Source organism: Balaenoptera borealis (assembly GCF_965194805.1).
Source record: "Balaenoptera borealis genome assembly, chromosome: X".
NCBI lineage: Eukaryota > Metazoa > Chordata > Mammalia > Artiodactyla > Balaenopteridae > Balaenoptera > Balaenoptera borealis.
Window position 1 is genome coordinate 31,999,744 of NC_138881.1, and position 19,292 is coordinate 32,019,035.

The following is a 19,292-nucleotide window of genomic DNA, read 5'->3' on the forward strand; positions in this document are numbered from 1 at the left end:
ACTGCAAATTGAAGTAAATCAGAAAATATTGCCTTCTTTGTTGAAAGATTAATTAGAATTACTAAATGATAAATTAGTTGTGTTCTAAGTAGAACACTGACCTCACAGCCTCAAAGACTATAATAGCTAGTCAGAGGGCAGAAGAATGCTAGACTTTAGAAACAACTATAAAGTGACTAAGACACTATCCCCATCTTAGAGAATCATATAGTGGAGTAAAATACAAATGGCAAGTAGACAAACTTGTGCAATGAAGAAAGGATGGCAAGAGATTTTCAAGGAAAAGCCCATTAGAGGAGGCTGCATTTGAGATGTGCCTTGAAGAATGCTAGGTTACTGAATAGGTTGTGTTTGGGGCAAGGAAAATTGCGAATTCTAACAGAAAGGAAAAGCTGTGTAGGATAATATATAAAGATGTATAAAACTGTATAAAGCACTTTAAGGCAAGGAGATAGGTAAGCACAATGTTTGTTCAGGAAACAAAAGAAAGTAGAACTTGAATCATGCAAAAGATAAGAGGGGACAAGTAGTGGGTGAAGAAACAAAGGAGTATCAGGGCCTTATTGTGGAGGGCTGGATGTCAGAGTGAGGGACTTGGTATGTGAACAAGGAATAACAACAAGAGTAACAGTTCAGGCAGATCAAACAGAAGTGGTTGGGGAAAGTACTTTTCCCAGGAAAGACACATTGTAACAAGGTAGACATGATAATTATATTAAAAAACAGATAAACTAAAGATGGGGGGACTTCCCTGGTGGTGCAGTGGTTAAGAATCTGCCTGCCAATGCAGGGGACATGGGTTCGAGCCCTGGCCCGGGAAGATCCCACATGCCGTGGAGCAACCAAGCCCATGCGCCACAACTGCTGAGCCTGCGCTCTAGAACCCACGAGCCACAATTACTGAGCCCGCCTGCCACAACTAGTGAAGCCTGTGCGCCTGGAGCCCATGCTCTGCAACAAGAGAAGCCACCGCAATGAGAAGCCTGCGCACCGCAATGAAGAGTAGCCCCCACTCGCCGCAACTAGAGGAAGCCCGTGCGCAGCAACAAAGACCCAATGCAGCCAAAAATAAATAAATAAATAAAGATGGAGTATGAATAACTTTGAGATAAAAACCAATATAGAGGAATAACAAACGGCAGGGCCAATAAATATAGCCAAATGTAAGTTGGAGCCAAAAATATAATGAGGGTCAGAAAAAGGATGGGTTCTTTCTGTCAATTGATGTAGTGTCTAAGATCTAGAAAAGGGTGGAGGTACTGGGGGAGGATTATTCCTGGCGAAGAAGTACTGAGGTTGCTGTGAGGTAAGGATTAAGACACACATGGACACTAAGTGAACCATCATCTCTCTGCACTTCCATGAAATGAAGATTTGCTATGGCTTAAAAACATACATTCAAATTAGCGACTGAAGATGATCTGAGCCTAGCCTGGAAATGCAAATGGTAAAATGTTAGAGGAGACCTAAAGTGCCATGTGGAAGGAATGCACTTGATGATGATGTTTGGTAACAGTTATTAGAGAATAACACTATTCTCTCTGATAATCCAGTACTTCACACATTCTTATAAACTCCGCTCCTTCTTGTGAAGAAGGAAAGGGTTTGTTCTTTCACTTTTTTTTTTTTTTTTTGTCAATAAGCAGTAATGTTTACCAGTAAAAGTGCCTGGGGAAAGGATTGTTAGTTTAAAAAATAAATAAATAAATAAGGTAGCTGGCCTGCCTCAGCAGAGTAGAAAGCTGCTTGTGATTATGGTTTGAGAAAAACTAAGATATATACCAGGACCCCAAAGTTTCTCATCAGTATTCTGGGATTCCACATTTTTCCAGTAGAGACAATATTAGGCAACAGACATAGGGAAATGATTGCAGAGATGAACAAAATCAAAAACAAAAGAATTGGATTCTGAAGTTCACTTTTGTAGCCTAAGAATGTAAATTTCAAAATGAAAAATATGTCCCTGCTTGGCCCAGTGTGATGGACCAGCCTATAGGTTTGATCCAAAGAGGGCTGTTTGGGGTGATGGGAAATGTGTTTATTGGGGAAATGGGGAAAACCAGTAGCAGAAAACTCTGGGCTCAAGCCTGGGGCTAATAAAATTCTTTTGAAACTTGTCTTAGTATACATGACTTAAAATAGATAACAATATAAAACTTATTTCAAAAACGAATCTTTGAAAAGATATATATTGTGAACATGCAGTAATTTGGTAAATGAAAAAAAAATGTTTATCTTAAAGGAAAAATATACTTGATAATTAAGACTATACAGTGAGTAACCAGATAAAACTCTTTAAATGAAAGAACATTCATAACTTTCCTTATGATACATTTCAATGAAAAAAGCAAAAGAAATTACATTTTTCTCACTCCTACATTTAAAAAATATTAAACCCAAGTTTCTCCTAAACACAATTCGCATGTGAATTTTCTTGCGAAACATAAAATTTCCCTATCTCTCTTTATCCAAAAAGAACTAAGTTGTTTAGATCTTTGATTTTTTTCTTCTTGAAGATAGTGTTTTGCTGCTGGACTAGTGAAAGACAAAAAATTAAACCAACAAATGAGGAGAAAAAAATCTTCATAATAGAAAAGATGCTGGAGTCAAAATCTGGTAAACTCGAAGCAAGTCCTACTATTACACAGTACCATGACCTTGGATTGGATGGTATTGAATTGGGTTTCCTAGGCCTCGATTTCCTCATCAGTAACTAGAAAAGGAAAGATGATCATGAGCTTCATGGTGGATTTAGTTTGCTATGATTTCATGATATCACCAGCTTTCACACTTTACCTGAATTATAACTACCAGTACCCATTGATATACTGTAATCCTAGAGAGGACTCAGTTGATTACCTTTTTAACAGCCATTTCTCCTTTCTTCTTCACTAATAATCCCACTTTCTGTAGGTGTACCATTTCCTTTGTCAAAGCCTGGTTTTTCCACAGACATGGTACACAATTCTGAACAGTGAGATGCAAGGGGAACTCTGCTGCATGGCTACTGGGAAAGGTTTGCCTTCTGGAAAAAGAGAAGCACAAGGAGAGATACCATTTGTCTTTCACTAGGAATAGCTGAATGAAGGTGTTATGTAAGAACTTTGGTAGATTTTTTTTGATTTATTAGTGTATGTATTTAGAACAAAGCCAGCAGGCTGGGAATAGCTGGACAAAAATAAATCCCTTATTTTTATGATAAATTGAATAACTACTCACCTGATTACTTCTACCACCTGATTTAATGTACTACAAAATATTGAATTTTCCTTATTTTTAAACCACTTGTAATCATAAGTTCTGCTATTTATGGATGAAAAATCCTAAGTGACAAAAGCAAAAATAGACAAATCTTTAAGGGCAAAATTAGAGTATCTAAGTATCTATTTACCTTTAACAGTACCCAGCGATCAGCATGTACTGTGTACTAAAATCTGTGTAAATGTTTATTTTTTTTATATCTTTCTTTCTGCATGCATTTTGTGCATCCATACCTTCTATGGTGAATCAGAATATTTTGATGAATTTTTTTCTCTTAAAGAAAGCATGAATTAGCAATGATTAAGTGGAATTTGAAATTAAAAAATTCAGTATAATTTACAGGAGCACCTCCAAAATGAAATACTTAGGTATAAATCTAACAAAATAAGTACAAGATTTGTATGAGGAAAACTACAAAACTGTGATGAAAGAAATCAAAGGAGAACCAAATAAGAGGAGAGATATTCCATGTTCATGGATAGGAAGACTCAATAATGTCATGATGTCAGTTCTTCCCAGCTTGATCTATATATAGCCTCAATGCAATCCCAGTAAGAATTCCAGTAAATTATTTTGCAGATATTGACAAACTGATTCTAAAGTTTATATGGAGAGGCAAAAGGTAGCCAGTAAAATATCGAAGGAGAAGAACAAAGATGGAGGACTGACACTAACTGACTTCGATTACTATGAAGCTACAATAATCAAGTCAGTGCAATATTGATGAAAGAATAGTCAAATAGATCAAAGGAACAGATTAGAAAGCCCAGAAATAGGCACATGTAATATAGTCAGTTGATCTTTAACAAAGAAGCAAAGGCAGTACAATGGAGCAGAGATAGTCTTTGCAACAAATGTTTCAGGAAAAACTGGACATCCACCAAAAAAAGAAAAAAAAAAAATCTAGACGACCTAGGCCTTATACCTGTCACAAAAATTTATGAAAAATGGGTAAATGTAAAACAAAAAGCTGTAAAACTCCTAGATGATAAGAGGAAAGTGAGATGATCTTTAGTGTGGCAATAAAATTAAGATACAACAGCAAAGGATTGATACAGCAAAGGAGATGATAAGCTGGACTTCATTGAACTTAAAAATTTTTGCTCGGTGAAAAACACTGTCAAGAGAATTAGAAGATAAGCCACAGACTGGGAGAAAATGTATCCTCAAGACTTATCTGATACAAGAGTGTTATCCAAAATATTTAAAGAACTCCAAAAATTCAACAAAATATACTCAAATTTTTTAATTTAAAATGTTGGCTACACAATAAAATAAACATATCTTGAGTCAACATATCTGCAGAAGTTTTATTAAAAAGCAAAGGAGTGAATCACAATGCAAGATGCTTGCAATGAGTTTTCCCTTCCTCAAGGGAACAGCTTATATATCATTGCGTTAAAGGAAGGTAAAAAAGTAGATGGTTCAAAATACAGTAAGTATACAAAATATTTTAGATCATTGTAATGGTGTACTGGATGTGAAAGCCCAAATAGAATTATAACTCAGAGGCCCAAATAAAATGAAACATACTATTACTGTAGAGATCTCCACACATTTTAACTTAAAAATATAAATGAGAAAACTGACATTTTAATTTTTTTCTACTGAATTAGGAAATAATTTTAAAATATATATGTGTACAGCTTTGCTCCGTAAATTCATTCATAGAGTTCTGTTAATGTTAATAAAACACTCACACTTCATTTATGTGTTATATGATACCTGGACCTTTCAACAGAATGGCTTCCTTCTTATTTACAGTTGAGTAAATACACACACACACACACACACATACACACACACACATTTTTTGTAATGCAGTCAATTTCTATGGAATCATTTTTCAGTATCTATACTATAGTAATATCCTATTGAAACCAATAGGTGTGGTTTTGGGGTCTCCAAGGAGCCTGGTCCTTTATGTCTCAGGGCAGAAAGAATTCAGTGAGAGGCAAAGTGATAGATAAGAAGTGATTTATTATAATAGGATGCTTGTGAGGCTTACAAACGGGCAGGCAAGCATTGCACTGCCCCGAGTACTTAGTGGGTTACATTTTTATAATCAAAGGAAGAGAGGGGAGGGGAAGAAGACCTTCTTTGTCTTTCTTGAGTAGATGTCACATTTCCATCATCAGCTCCTCCTCCAGGGTGGACAGGGGAGTTTTCTTGTCCCTACATGGTCAGGCCAGGACTGTCATGGCACTTTAGAAAAATTATTTCAGGTCTCAGTACAATGAGGGTCTTTCACTTTGAAATGTCACCTTTCCATAAATGACTTTTTTTGTGTGTGTACGCAGAGCATGTCCTGGGGGTCATTAACTTGATGACACCACCGGGCAGATTGTAGGCCTTATTCTCCACTATTGTTTTATTGTTTTGGGGGCACTGTGCAAAGAGCATGTTCTAGGGGTCAAAGAGCATGTTTTGGGGGCCATTAACTTACTGAGCTCACTGGGCAGGATGTGGGTCTCATGCCACCATTGTTTTATTGTTTGGGGGCATGTCTCGTGCTTCTGTTACATGGTTTTGTTGCTAATCAAGTTAGCTTGATTTTGTTGTTAAGCAAGCCGGTCTGGCTTTGATGCTAACCAACTTGTTCTGCTTTATGAGTCAAGCAAGCCCACATTGTTTCAGAATTTTCCCATTACTTTCTTGAGTGATCATTAATCTTATTGTGGTCTCCCAAAGCCCCCTAAAATTCCCTCTCTATCTACAATCCCCTAATGGGGTTTCTAGCTAACTATTTGATTATGAAGTATGTTTCAATTCAGACTTTTACAATTTATGAGCAAAGTATTATTGTAAAGAAATAAAGTAACAGAGGATATTCATAAAATGTTTACAGATTGCATGATATAAAGAATACACCTGTATGTCTATGTCAAAGTAAATTTCACATAGAGTGTTCACACTGTGGGGGAGGAAAAATAATTTTCCCTCTTCCCTTCTAGGTTCTTGGCTGAGACACCCCAGTAATAAAAAGACAGATTAAAAGGAGAAAAACAGAAGTTTAATAATATGTATACCTGCTGTATACATGGGAGATACACAGGAAAATTGAGTAACTCTCCGAAATGCCCCAAGCCACCACCTTAAATATTACCTCCAGCTTAAAACAAAAGATGTTGGGGGTCGGGCAGAAGGTCAGTTATAAAAGGTTACCAGGAAAACACAGTAAACAAGGGTAAGGTTGTTATGCAGATTTAGGCCCACACCTCCTGCATAGGTAAATAGGTTTGTAAAGATTGAGTCATCTCCCTCTTCCTGTACAGCAAGGGCCATACCCTTACAAATGGAGATTTCCCTTGTAAATATCTCTTACTAAAGGGTAATTTCTGCGTGGTTTTCAGAGCCTCTCTCATGTCTGCTTTTTAAAAAAATGATCAGCTTAAAATAATCCTCACGTCAGAGAGGCGTATTTTGGGATAAATTCTGCTCCCTGTACAATGATCGGGCAATTGTGCAGATACTGTTTAGGACAGTTCAACCTTTTGCATATATCTACCAAATGAGAGTCTGGGAAACACAATATTCAATCTTTTAGTAATAGAAGCAAATTGCTGCTTCATTAGCTTTCTTTGTAGTTCAATGAAAAGGTATTTGAAGGTTAACACTTAGGCCATTTATTGATACGTTAAATGCAAAATGCAAGAATAAATTAAAAAGCATTGATAGCATAGTTTGAGAAGAACTATGTGTTTGGTAGAATTCACCTGTGAAGCCATCTAGTCCTGGACTTTTGTTTGTCGTGTTTTTTAAATTACTGATTCAATTTCATTACTGATAATTGGTCTGTTCATATTTTCCATTTCTTTTTGGTTCAGTCTTAGGAGACTTGCATTTCTAGGAATTGGTCCATTTCTTCTAGGTTGTCTATTTCATTGGCATATAATTGTTCATAGTAATCTCTTATGATCTTTCATATTTTTGTGGTGTTGGTTGTAACTTCTCCTTTTACATTTCTGATTTTATTGATTTAGGCCTGATCTCAATTTTTTTTATCTTTTCAAAGAATCAGCTCTTACTTTCATTAATCTTTCTTTGTTGCAGTTTTTTTTATTTTTTAAATTTATTCAAGTATAGTTGATTTACAGTGTTGTGTTAATTTATGCTGTATGGCAAAGTGATTCAGTTATACATATATATACATCATTTTTCATATTCTTTTCCATTATGGTTTATCACAGGATATTGAATATAGTTCCCTGTGCTATACAGTAGGACTTTGTTGTTTATCCATTGTATATATAATAGTTTGCCTCTGCTAATCCCAAACTCCCAATCCTTCCCTCCCCTACCCCCATCACCCTTGGCAACCACAAGTCTGTTCTGTATGTCTGTGAGTCTGTTTCTGTTTCATAGATAAGTTAATTTGTGTCATATTTTAGATTCCATATATAAGTGTATATGGTATTTGTCTTTCTCTTTCTGACTTACTTCACTTAGTATGATAATCTCCAGGTCCATCCATGTTGCTGCAAATGGCATTTCATATATTTTTTTTATGGCTGAGTACTATTCCATTGTATATATGTACCATATCTTTTTTATGCATTCATCTGTTGATGGACATTTAGGTTGTTTTCATGTCTTGGCTATTGTGAATAGTGCTATTTTTTTTTAAATAAATTTATTTATTTATTTATTTTTGCTGTGTTGGGTCTTCGTTTCTGTGTGAGGGCTTTCTCTAGTTGCGGCGAGTGGGGACCACTCTTCATCGCGGTGCGTGGGCCTCTCACTATCACGGCCTCTGTTGTTGCGGAGCACAGGCTCCAGACACGCAGGCTCAGTAGTTGTGGCTCACGGGCCCAGTGGCTCTGCGGCATGTGGGATCTTCCCAGCCAGGGCTTGAACCCGTGTCCCCTGCATTGGCAGGCAGATTATCAACCACTGCGCCACCAGGGAAGCCTGCTGCTATTTTTTTGATGTGATTTTAAAAGCGATTTTTTTTTACATTTCCTTTCTGATATTTCATTGTTAGTGTAAAGAAATGCAACCAATTTCTGTATGTTAATCTTGTATCCTGCTACCTTCCTGAATTCTTTTATCAGTTATAGTAGTTTTTGTGTGGAGTCTTTAGGGTTTTCTATATATAATATTCTGTTATTTGCATATAATTACAATTTTGCCTCTTCCCTTCTAATTTGGGTACCTTTTATTGCTTTTTCTTGTCTGATTGCTGTGGCTAAGACTTCCAATACTATGTTGAAGAGAAGTGGTGAGAGTGGGCATCCTTGCCTTGTTCCAGATTTTAGCAGGAAGGCTTTTAGCTTTTCACCATTGAGTATTATATTGGCTGTGAGTTTGTCATAAATAACTTTTATTATGTTGAGTCATTGATCTTTTCTATTTTTTTAGTCTCTATTTCATTTATTTCTGTTCTGATCTTTATTATTTCTCTTGGTCTACTAACTTTGGGTTTTGTTTGTTCTTTTTCTGATTCTTAAATTTTAAGTGTAAGGTTAGGTTGTTTATTTGAAATTTTTCTTCTTTCCTGAGGTAGACTTGTATTGCTATAAACTTCCCTTTTAAAACTGCTTTTGTTGCATCCCGTAGATTTTGGATCATTGTGTTTTCATTTTCATTTGTCTCCAGATATGTTTTGATTTCTTTGATTTCTTCGGTGATTCATTGCTTCTTTAGTCATGTACTGTTTACCCTCCAAATTTCCAGTTATAAATAAGTACTTTGGATATAATGTACAACATGATAAATATCATTAGCACGGCTCTATGTTATATATGAAAGTTAAGAGAGTAAATCCTAAGAGTTCTCATGACAAGGAAAAATATTTTTTTCTGTTTCTTTAATTTTGTATCTATATGAGATGATGAATGTTCACTAAGCTTATTGTGATAATCATTTCATGGTGTATGTAAGTCAGATCATTTTGCTGCATACCTTAAACTTATACAGTGCTGTATGTCAATCATAACTCAATAAAACTGGAAGAAAAAATGTGTATGGAGTCTCAGAAAGGATGGGTTACTTGTAACTCTAAAGTTTCACTGTCGATTTCCTTCTTTGTTGAGCAAATTTTCATACATGTAGAACAAGTATATGGAAAGCTTGGCATAAATAAGAGAAATTTTATGGCTTAAGGAAGGCAGAATTATTTGACTTATGAAAGACAAGGCAGAATTAAGGAAAATAAAAGGAATTCTCAATTACAGAAAGTATCACTACATAGAGATTGGAACAAAAAATGAAACCTTCTGAATATTAAATAAATATCTGAGTGGAGGGAGGGTAACTTAAATAGTGGAAATTACTGCCAAGTTGAGTGGGGGCATCTCAGTAGTTAAAGAGTTTCCAAATTAGCCTAGCTTCTCAATGGGATGAGATGATTTCTTATATGAATGTGAAGGACACAAGTGGGTGATCTTCATATATCCATACAAATCCCATGAACCCTACTTGCTGTGAGGGAAAAACGATAGAATATACTCATTCCATGTTGTGATATTGTGATTTATAAGAAATACATATTTGGTCTTCATTGGGGTTCCAGGCTCACAGCTCCTAAAACCCTTGGAATTTCCTGAATGATAAGAGGAATGGGAACATCTTTTGTTAAAATATTTGGTCTCTTGTCCTCAGTTCCTGAAAATGCTTCAGAGCCATGAAGGTGAAATGGGTATCCTGTTATTCATAACAAGCCTCTTTCCACCAAAACTGGTTTATGTCAATGAGATGACTTTCAGAAAGCACCCAAGGATGGGGTGGGGGGGGGGAGGGCTTGTTGCCAGGGGAATCAACCATGTGATTAGAAGGTTGGAACTTTCAGTCCCACTCCCTGAGGGGAGAAGGGTTGAAGGCTGAATCCATCATCAGTGGCCAATAATTTAATCATTCAAGCCCATGTAATGAAGCTCCACAAAAACCCAAAGGGAGGGAGTTCAGAGAGCTTCCGCATTGGGGAACCAGAATGCCTCCATGTGCCACCATGCCAGGTCTCACACTCCATGAGGACAGAAGCTCCTTTGTTCAGGACTTTGCCCTATGTATCTCTTCATCTGGCTGTTGATTCCTATCCTTTAATATCCTTTGTACTAAATCAGTAATCCAGTGAGTAAACAGGTTTCCTGAGTTCTGTGAGCCGCTCTAGCAAATTAATCAAACTCAAGGAGGAGGTCATGGGAACCTCCAGTCCGTAGCTGGTGGGTCAGAAGCACAGGTAACAACTTGGCTTTGCAATTGGCATCTGAGGTGGAGGGCAGTCTTGTGGGACTGAGCCCTTAACCTGTGGGATCTAATGCTGTCTCTGGGTAGACAGTGTCAGAAATTAGTTAAATTCTAAGATACCCAGCTACTATCAGAGAATTGTTGGTATTTCCCCACACATTGGAAACTGGGTGACCAGAACCCTTACATGTGTATTAACTTCACAAACCAGGATTGCTTTACCCCTGAAATTTGAAGACTTAGTTTTCTCTAGAACCCCAAATGTCTTGGATGCTTCCAGAAACAGTACTGGTTACTTTTTCATCTGAGATGCCACACCCTTGAGCATTTTTATAGCATGTCATTTCAAAATCAGTCTATTCAAATAGAAGTTAAAATAGATAACCAACAGGACCTACACAATAGGGAACTCTGCTCAATATTCTGTAATAACCTAAATGGGAAAAGAATTTGAAAAAGAATAGATACATGTATATGTATAACTGAATCACTTTGCTGTACACCTGAAACTAACACAACATTGGTAATCAGCTATACCCCAATATAAAGTAAAAATTTAAAAAAAATCACTAGAAGTCTTAAGCTAATATACAAAATTAGTTGAAATTCTACATTTTCTGTGTTATAATTTTTTCCTGCTAGAAACCTATTAATATTTTTATGTCTAAGATATAATGCATCTCAAAGGAAATGATTTTAACATTCTTATTTCTATTTGGCCTAATATGTATGAACTAAACATGTTTCTTTTAATGTGTAATCAACATCCATGGCTTTCAATAACAATTGAGAGTTTCACTGTGTAGCCAACATTCATTTTCTGTGTACTGAAAACAAAAATGCCTTTTGGTTTGAAAAGAGCAATTTACTAGCTTTTTAAGGCCTTTACATATGACACTGTTTTTCAGGAAGGTGATAGTGAATGTTAGCAGTAGGTATAGACTGTGTCCTCAAAATATACCATCCCTACTTGCTGTCATCATTGTGTGAACCTAAATAATATTGAACCCAATTCTGGTAAGATGAAATGTAGGTTTGTAGGTATTAAGCAATTTATCCTCTCTCTTCTTCTCGCTCTCTCTCTGTTACCTGTATCTTTCAATGGCTTTTGAAAAAGTATTTTATAGTCCCATGTATTTGTACATACCTCAGAGTTTATTGGGATATATATATATATATGTGTGTGTGTGTGTGTGTGTATATGTGTGTGTGTATATGTGTGTGTATATGTGTGTGTATGTGTGTATATGTGTGTGTATATGTGTGTAAATGTGTGTCTATGTGTGTATGTGTGTGTATATGTGTGTATGTATGTGTGTGTATGTGTGTGTATATATGTGTGTGTGAATGTATATATATATATATGTGTGTGTGTATATATATATTTGCCTCCACTATTCTCATTGCAGAGGAATATTGGAAACTTTACTATGAATCAATGAAGCTAATTTTCAGTTGTGGTTATATGATTATTCTTATTGTTTTGAAGTCACATATAGTGTATTAATGATTTTTTTTTTCAGCCTGAGGAACTCAAAATTCAAAGATATCATACAGTAACTTAACCATTCTTGTAAGAACCAAATCCTATCCTTTTTTAAAACAGTTTTTCCAAGCACTTTTGCATCACTTCACTGTCATGATGGCCTCCTTAAGAATCCTAATTTAATCTGAAAACAAACATTTTTTGAGTGCTTACTATGTATCAGGCACTCTTTGAGGCTCTAGAATTATAGATAACAATCTCTGTCATCAGGTTGCAGATAGACTAGTGAGGAAGGCAGGTAAGCAAAGAGTTACACTAGTCGTGTGTAAATTCTAAATGACTGACTACATACAAAGTCCCGTGGGAGCAGAGTGGCACCATGCCTAATCTTACCTTGATCTTATCTGTGTTCGTTATTTATAGCTGTGTAACAAGTTAACACAAATTTAGCATTTTAAAACAATGCACTTTATTATCTCACAGTTTCCTTGGATTAAGAGTCCAAACAAGACTTGGCTGAGTCATCTGCTTAAGATCTCACACATTTTCAATCAAAGCATCAGCCAGACTTACCTAGTATATAGAGGATCATTTAAACATGAAAAATAATACAGAATATTACATATGTAAAATAAACTTTAATTTTACACATAAAATTACACATATAATGATGTTGTATGGTAATAGTAAATCTTGTTTATCTTCTTTAAAGTAACATTTGGCTTAACTGAATTCTCCTATATAAAACTTTGTGAAAAAAATAGACTACAATGTGATCAGTGGTTTAATCAGACGCTTCTGAATCCCCTTGTTGTGTTTATTCATAATATAGCCTTAGAAAAATGCTAATAGCTTAGCTAATGCTCAGTGGCACAGTAATGAAGTCAATTTTATTCTTTCAATTAGACAATTGGAATATTAATATTTTACTCCCTAACTTTATATCAGTCAAAATATAATTACACTTATTTTGGCATCTAAATGTATTAAAACATGTCTTGATTACATATACTTTGTCTTGGTAGAAAAAGTATTAGGAAAAAGCGACAATCATAAAATTATATTGCTGTCTAATAAGAAATACTGCTCTCAATCTAATGGATTATATTGAATTGCAAATACTTATGTAGGAAATGTATCTACTAATTTATGTACTCAATTATATTGGTAAGCATATCGAAAAATGCAATAATGAACTTAAATATATAATCAGATCAACATCTAAGTCCACCTAGTTGGCTCTTATTCTAATTAAATGTGCAGTAACTTCTTTGCTATTATGAACCACATGTTGAAACCTGTAAAGTAATTAGGCCTCTTTTTGATGACTTTACATATGTATAACAGAAACATTTCTACTTTACACTGCTCTAAGGAAAGGCCATTTGTTTCATTTTAGCTCTTCTATTTGAACTTTCAAATACTATTGAAATAATTTATTTAAAAGCTCTTTGAAAATAGAAATGGTTCTACAGAACTCCCACTGAGATTCATAGAAATTCTAAAATTAGGGGAAAACCTACAAAAGCCTTGAAAATTCATGCTCTCAAATGCTACAAATCCAAACAAATTTCTGCTCATGCGTAGACAGGGGCAGATTGAATGGAGGAACCTGGAGCAGAATCATGACCCAGTCCCTGAGGAAATGCACTTTCTGGGAGGAGGTATTGACAGACCCCCACACAGAGCACACAAACACTGCACAGCACAAAGCCATGTACTGACACAACCCTGGGACTCTGTCCTCACTTTTGGTGCCCATGAGAACATCTGCTCTGTGTAGTCCTGGGTTCCAAAGTTGGAAACCACCCACATTGCTGGGCTTATCTCTATGGGGAAGGTAGAGGGGCCAAGTATGGGCATCGATTATTATCTGTATGCAGGGGAGGCAAGGGATCCTTGAGTTTGGGCTGGGTTAAGAGAGGGTTCCAGTTTGAGCCATTTGCTGTGGCCTAACCAGCCCTTTCCCACCTAATCTTGGGCCTATCTTTGAGGTATAACTAGACTCAACTTTCCCCCTAGTAGATTTCTCTTCCACGCCTTTTCTGTCTACAAATGGTTGTCAGAAACAATTCCATTATGTTCTTTGCTTCCATGAATTTGACTATTTTAGATACTTCATATATGTGGAACCATACAATATTTGTCCTTTTGTGACTGGCATCTTTCACTTATCATAATGCCCTCAAGGTTTATCCATGTTGTCTCATATTCCAGCATTTCCATGTTGTCTCCGATTCTAGCATTTCCTTCTTTTTTAAGGTTTAATTCTTATTTTTAAGGTTTCCTTCTTATTTAAGGAATAATATTCCGTTGTATGAATATACAACATTTTCTTTATCCATTTATCCATCAATGGACATTCAGCTTGTTTTCACATCTTGGCCATTGTGAATAATGCTCCAATAAACATAGGAGTGCAGATATCTCTTTGAGATCTTGATTTCAATTCTTTTAGATATATACCCAGAAGTGGGACTGTGGGATCAGTGGTAGTTCTATTTTTAATTTTTTAAGGAACCTCCATACTGCTTTCCATAATGGCAGTACCTCAGATACCTTATACTAGATTAAAGAACAGTAGTTCCTATTTTCCCACATTGATGTTAATTTTATGGACCCATGTACTCTTGAAGGAAACCATAGAATATGGGGAAAGACTGTTGCAAATTTTTAAGTTTGCCATTTCAAGTTGAATTCTCAATAAGTTTATTATTGTGTTCACTCCTCCCAACAAAATTTAATTAATTAAATAGGGAATGTTAATGAATGAGAAAGAGCACGAACCCTGCGCTTAAGTTTGTCACAATCAAGTGAAGAGGGCAAACTTACATAGTGCTTCCCTATGGAGTAGGTGCCTCCTCCAGGTGGATGAGAAAAGCTTGCTGAGCATATATCAAATTTGCAAGAATAAGAAAAATGCATCTCTTGTTTCGGTGGATGGAGCCTTGTGCTGGGACAACCTTGCCCTCAACAAGATGCCCCTTGTTAGGCATAATCTTTACTAGTGTACATGGCATCCCAGAACATGGTTACTAATTTCTGTAATACAGTCAACCAGACAGACTGACAATTTCTGGAATAGAAGAATGCATTTCTGTATGATGGTAGAGATGGGGATAGTTGATTAAGAGGAGTTTGATCAAGGAAGATGAGTAGAAATTTGCCAATAAAATAATGAGATGGCAAGGGGCAGATGTGCTTGGGAGAAGACTGTAAAAAGAGCAGCTAAGCCTGAAATTCCATGGACACTTGAGTGGATAATTCTGAGAATGGTTTACAAGAAGTGTCAATAAATTGGTTGCATGGGTAGGACAAAATGGAATTGAGGAGACCAGTAAATTTTAAATTGAATAACAGGTTTTGTTTTACTGAAAGCAGGAACTCAGTGGAAGGTATTGATCACAGGCAATATCTGTGTTTTAGAAAGGGTCTCTGGAGCCCATGTTGAGAGTACATTAAAAGTTTGGAGAAAGAAATCAGAGTCAGGCATACTGGCTAAGAAGCTCAGGCATTCTATTTCTACTGCCCTTTGGTTTTCCTTCTGTGATTCTGGCAAGGGCCACAATTTGATTACTAGCAGTAAAAAAGAAGGATGTGAGGAGCAATAGTGAAAAAAGCAGTGACAGTATTGCACTTGGAGAAAGGAATAGGAAGAAGGACAGAGGAACAAGGGACAACTGTAAAGATGAATCTGGATATAAAGATTAATCTTCCATATGACCCAGCAGTCCCACTCCTGGGCATATACACAGAGAGAACCATAATTCAAAAAGACACGTGCACCCCAGTGTTCATTGCAGCACTATTTACAATAGCCAGGTCATGGAAGCAACCTAAATACCCATTGACAGACAAAAGGATAAAGAAGATGTGGTGCATATATACAATGGAATATTACTCAGCCATAAAAAGGAACGAAATTGGCTCATTTGTAGAGACATGGCTGGACCTAGAAACTGGCATACAGAGTGAAGTAAGTCAGAAAGAAAAACAAATATCGTATGTTAACGCATATATATATATGGAATCAAGAAAAATGGCATAGATGATCTTATGTGCAAAGCAGAAGTAGAGACACAGATGCAGGGAACAAATGTATGGATACCAAGGGGGAAAGGGAGGGTGGGATGAATTGGGAGATTGGGATTGACATATATACACTATTGATACTATGTATAAAATAGATAACTAATGAGAACTGACTGTATAGAACAGGGAACTCTACTCAGTGCTCTGTGGTAACCTAAATGGGAAGGAAATCCAAAAAAGACGGGATAGCTGGGACGAAGTGAGAGAGTGGCATGGACTTATATATACTACCAAATGTAAAATAGATAGCTAGTGGGAAGCAGCCACATAGCACAGGGAGATCAGCTCGGTGCTTTGTGTCCACCTAGAGGGCTGGGATAGGGAGGGTGGGAGGGAGACGCAAGAGGGAGGGGATATGGGGATATACGTATACGTATAGCTGGTTTACTTTGTTATAAAGCAGAAACTAACACACCATTGTAAAGCAATTATACTCCAATAAAGATGTTAAAAAAAAAGGAGATATATGTATACGTATGGCTGATTCACTTTGCTGTACAGTAGAAACTAACACAACATTGTAAAGCAGCTATACTCCAATAAAAATTAATTTTTAAAAAGTTTAATCTTAATATCGGTTTAGTTGATATTCACAGTTGAAAGAAAGCAAATTTTAATTTACTTGCAGAGCAAATTGGTGGCATTTTTAAAAATAGAAACTCTTTTTTTTTTTTTTTTTTCCAAGAAATGTGGCAACAGTGAGGAGGAAGAGTATTAATTTTATCACCACAATGACTTCTGCAGTCTAGACACAGTTTCCTGGTATTTGCTGAGATAATGTCGTACAGCACACTACATTTTTATTAGGAAACCCATTTGTATGTTTTTGCATTTAAGTATACATTACCTTCTCAAGATGTCTGTGGAATCATCTCTGACGCATGCAATTAAGTTGGGTTAAGATTGTGTTCAAATGACTGAATTTTTCACTGCAGGCTTACAAATTTTTTTATGAATCTTTCACCTGCACTGAGTTTTCCAACACATTCCCCTGAGTTAATTATTATTAATAATTCAATTAAAATTATTCTTCTCAAAATAACAGCAATTATTCTGCCCTGGTCATGTTATATATAATTTTTTAAAGTCAAGTAGTCATCTTGAATGATTAATGGCCTTTTTCTAGAGTATGCAATTTAAAATTTTATAATTTCAGTTTAGCTCTCATTTGCCTCTCTAGCCTTCAAACTCATGTAATTTGCCCACAGGATCTAGGCTCAAGGTAAGAGAATAAGTAGAATTTAAGATCTGTAAGACAATATGGATATCTGTCTAGGACAGTATCTTTTTATAAGATTGAGGTTATTTGTATCTAGAGGGCATTCACAACATGTCCAAGGTTACCCAGATAATTAGTTACAGAGCTAGGATTAGACCTTTTCTGCCCATTAAGTTTTCTGTCCTTCCTTTCTGGGTCATTAATAGTTGGTCTTCTTGCAAAGTTGCATGCAGCTGTGCTATTTGAGGAATGCAATTACCTAGATACACAGAATGAACAAAATATTTTCTGACTGTTTCTTAGTTTCTCCCAGGATAATATAATTACAGTAATCAAGTACAATAAAAATATGAAATTAAGAGCAGGAAGGAATTTGTACAGGTGACTCTAAGGACAGCTCACAATGGCAAGTGTCTGCTGTGTTTAAGAGAATTTCATTTCTCTGGCCGTGATCTCTAGACCTATAAATTAAAGAACTTTTTTCCCAGCATTACTGAGATATCATTGACATGCAACATTGAGTATGTTTGAGGTTTACAGTGTGGTGATGTGGTAAATTTATATATTACAAAATAATTGTTACAGTAAGATTAGTTTACACATCTATCACCTCACATAGTTACAATGTGTGTGTGTGTGTTGAAAACTTTTAAGATTTACTCTTAGCAACTTTCAAATATACAATACAGTATTTTAAAAAAATTTTTATTGAACTATATTTGATTTACAATATTGTGTTAGTTTCAGGTGTACAGCTTCAGATTATTTTCTATTATAAGTTATTGCAAAATATTGAATGTAGTTCTCTGTGCTATACAGTAAATCTTTGTTGTTTATTTTATATATAGTGGTGTGTACCTGTTAATCCCAAACTCCTAATTTATGTCTCCATCTCCTCTTCCCCCTTTGGTAACCGTAAGTTTGTTTTCTATGTCTTTGAGTCTGTTTCTGTTTTGTAAATAAATTAATTTGTATTACTTTTTTAGATTCTGCATGTAAGTGATACATTTGTCTTCCACTGTCTGACTTACTTCACTTAGTATGATAATCTCTAAATCCATCTATGTTGCTGCAAATGGCATTATTTCATTCTTTTTATGGCTGAGTAATATTCCATGGTATACCACACCTTCTTTATCCATTCATCTGTTGATGGACACTTAGGTTGCTTCCATGTCTTGACTGTTGTGAATAGTGCTGCTGTGAACATTGGCTGCCTGTATCTTTTCAAATTGGAGTTTTTGTTTTTTCCAGATATATGCCCAGGATTGGGATTGCTGGCTCATATGGTAGCTCTATTGTTAGTTTTTTAAGGAACCTCCATACTATTCTCCATAGTAGCTGTACCAATTTACCTTCACACCAACAGTGTAGGAGAGTTTCCTTTTCTCCACACCCTCAGTAGAATTTATTATTTGTAGACTTTTTGATGATGGCCATTCTGACTGGTGTGAGGTGATATCTCATTGTAGTTTTGATTTTCATTCTTCTAATAATTAGGAGTGTTGAGCATCTTTTCATGTGCCTGTTGACCATCTGTATGTCTTCTTTGGAGAAATGTCTGTTTTGGTCTTCTGCCCATTTTTTGATACAATACAGTATTTTAAACTATAGCCACCGTACTGTACATTACATCCCCAGAACTTTTTCTTTAAATCAATTAATTAATTTATTTTATTTTTGGCTGCATTGGGTCTTTGCTGCTGTGCACGGGCTTTCTCTAGTTGCGGCGAGCGGGGGCTACTCTTTGTTGCAGTGCGCAGGCTTCTCATTGCAGTGGCTTCTCTTGTTGCAGAGCACGGGCTCTAGGTGCACGGGCTTCAGTAGTTGTGGCACACAGGCTCAGTAGTTATGGCTCATGGGCTCTAGAGCGCAGGCTCTGTAGTTGTGGTGCACAGGCTTAGTTGCTCCGCGGCATGTGGGATCTTCCCAGACCAGGGCTTGAACCCGTGTCCTCTGCATTGGCAGGTGGATTCTTAACCACTGCACCACCAGGGAAGTCCTACGTCCCCAGAACTTATTAATCTCATAACTTCCAACTGTCCT

At 36.2% G+C, this 19,292-nt stretch overlaps 1 long non-coding RNA gene across 1 annotated transcript; it reads right to left on the reverse strand.

Moving 5' to 3' along the window:
• Positions 1-1,500: 1,500 nt before the first annotated feature.
• Positions 1,501-16,333, reverse strand: LOC309621225. The gene is made up of 2 exons (XR_014239837.1): positions 12,329-16,333; positions 1,501-10,952 (listed from the first exon to the last, which is right to left on the reverse strand). It is a non-coding gene; the product is annotated as an uncharacterized lncRNA (long non-coding RNA).
• Between the last annotated feature and the right edge of the window lie 2,959 nt (positions 16,334-19,292).